This window comes from Rhinopithecus roxellana, chromosome 10, assembly GCF_007565055.1.
Source record: "Rhinopithecus roxellana isolate Shanxi Qingling chromosome 10, ASM756505v1, whole genome shotgun sequence".
In the NCBI taxonomy this organism is placed as follows: Eukaryota; Metazoa; Chordata; class Mammalia; order Primates; family Cercopithecidae; genus Rhinopithecus; species Rhinopithecus roxellana.
This window is the reverse complement of record NC_044558.1, coordinates 86,818,439-86,820,810: the sequence shown is the minus strand read 5'-3', so window position 1 is coordinate 86,820,810 and position 2,372 is coordinate 86,818,439. Positions and strand designations below refer to the sequence as shown.

Sequence of the window (2,372 nt, the reverse complement as noted above, 5' to 3'; positions counted from 1 at the left end):
TCCACCCCCATACCTTGTCCCACTGGAAGGTCTGCAAGGGGAATAACATGCATGGAGCTGTCATCTCCCATGATAACAATGCTTTCTTCTGGAATACCTCCTGAAGGAGCTTCCTGCGGCTATTTTATGGTTAACTTTTAAAAACTATAAGTAGAAGTAGTACACTAAAAAATAGTGACAAGGAGTATGGTATAATAAATACATAAATCAGTTACATCATTTATTATTATTACGTACTGTACATAATTGTATCTGCTATCCTTTTGTAAAATATTTTTTCATTTTTTTCTTCTATGTGGCATGGTTGATGTTGAGCCTGTGAGCAGAAAGTTGGCCCCAGATTTCTCCAAGTCCACATTTCTGTGCCTCCAATTCTTACATGTCTGAAGACAAGAAACTATAGACATGCCTTTGTAGGAGGGTGTGTGTGCTACACTTGCATATGACTGGAAGTGCAGTAGGTTTGTTCACATCAGCATCACCACAAAAACTTGAGTAATATATTGCAGTACAGTATTACAATGGTTAAGACACCACTGGGCAGTAGAAAGTTTTTAGCTCCTTTATAATCTTACAAAACCACCATCATGTACGTGTTCCATTGACTGAAATGTCATTATGGAACATGATGACTCTGTGTGTGTGTGTGTACGTGTGTGTGTGTGTTTTCCTTCGGAGAGAGGGAGGGCAACAGATAATTTCATGAATCTAGTTGAAGGGTGTATGTGTTCAGTAAACTATTCTTTTAACTTTACTGTAGGTTTTAATTTTTTCGAAATGTAAAGAATGAGAAAAATCACAGTTTAACAAGTAAAGCAAATATTCTCATAATAGATGCAAATAAGTATGTAGATACACAAAATGGGCAGTAAGCAAACAAGCTCAGGACTCAGCAAAGCCCAGATCCGCTTATCTCTTCTCGAAGTGATATTTTTCTCTCTGAGCTTCCACTTCTGCATCTGGTAAATGGGTTCACATTACTGCCTCCGAGCCTGCTGAGGGGTTTCACTGATTGACAGATATGCTGTGCAGGACTGATGTTCAGCTGGTGGGCATTGGTATAGCTGCTGTGCTGGTTATCTGCAGCTAGCATCCACTCTGACTGGTTGGGTTGTCCTGGTTGTGAAATATGTTTGAATACTGTTCTTGATACCTGGCATGTAGTACGAGTCAAATTCATCGACACTGTCTTTAATGTCATCATTATTATTATGATCTTTTGAAGCATCATTCCTGAGTGCCTTTGGTCTCCCCACCCTAAGGATCTATAAAGAAAGAGGCTTTGGGAATAACTGCTGGATTGGGTGGGGGAGGTGGCCTCAGCACTGAGTGTTTTAGGCACCTCAGGGAACGATATTCTAACGTGAAATAGACAAAGAGATTTCAGCAGCACTTCAGGCTGGGGTGAAGTGTGCCCTCCTGATCCAGAAGAGATAAACTCTATTTGCAAACTAAATGCTGGTACAAGCTGAGAGAGCAAAGGATTTCCTGGGCTGCAGGGAGATGGAGGGATGGAAGCTGAGACCTTGGGCCTGTGTCTCTGGACCAGAAGGAGAAAATGTTGGGGATAAGGGGCCAGCTGTGTGTTCCTGAGTGGGCCCCAGGTACAACTGGATGGGATACAGAAGGGTGTATATTTCTACTCTTTCTGACTGTTGCCTTGAGATCCTTTAAAATAATATTGATATCTGGCATGTAGTAGGAGTCAAATTCATGGACACTGTCTCTTTTTTTTTTTTTTTTTTTTGAGATGGAGTCTCACACTGTCGCCCAGGCTGGAGTGCAGTGACACGATCGATCTTGGCTCACTGCAACCTCCACCTCCTGGGTTCAAGAGATTCTCCTGCCTCAGCCACCCGAATAGCTGGGATTACAGGCACCCACCACCACGCCCAGCTATTTTTTTGTATTTTCAGTAGAGACAGGGTTTTACCATGTTGGCCAGGATGGTCTCAACCTCCTGACCTCATGATTCGCCTGCCTCAGCCTCCCAAAGTGCTGGGATTACAGGCGTGAGCTACTGCACCCGGCCCCATGTACACTGTCTTTAGTGCCATCATCATCATTATGATTATCTTCAGCATCATCCCTGAGTGCCTTTGGTCTCCCCTACCTGGGGACTTGTAAAGAAGGAGGCTTTTGGAATAACTGCTGTATTGGGTGGGCACAGCTATACCAGTGCCTACCAGCTGAACATCAGTCCTGCATGGCACTCATTCTTGAGTGGGCCCCAGGTACAACTCGGCTGGATACAGAAAGATGTTTAAAAGCTGATGCTGTTTAAACCTCGTATTTCTACTCTTTCTGACTGTTGCTTTGAGATCCTTTAAAATAAGCTTGATAAATGTTTGTTTAAACCACAAATAGATGAA

The 2,372-nt window shown here is 43.0% G+C and overlaps 1 non-coding gene across 1 annotated transcript; it reads right to left on the bottom strand.

Annotated features, from left to right (window-relative positions):
• Nucleotides 1–291: 291 nt before the first annotated feature.
• LOC115900194 lies at nt 292–422 on the bottom strand. Its single transcript, XR_004059864.1, has one exon. It is a non-coding gene; the product is annotated as a small nucleolar RNA SNORA38 (small nucleolar RNA).
• Nucleotides 423–2,372: the final 1,950 nt, after the last annotated feature.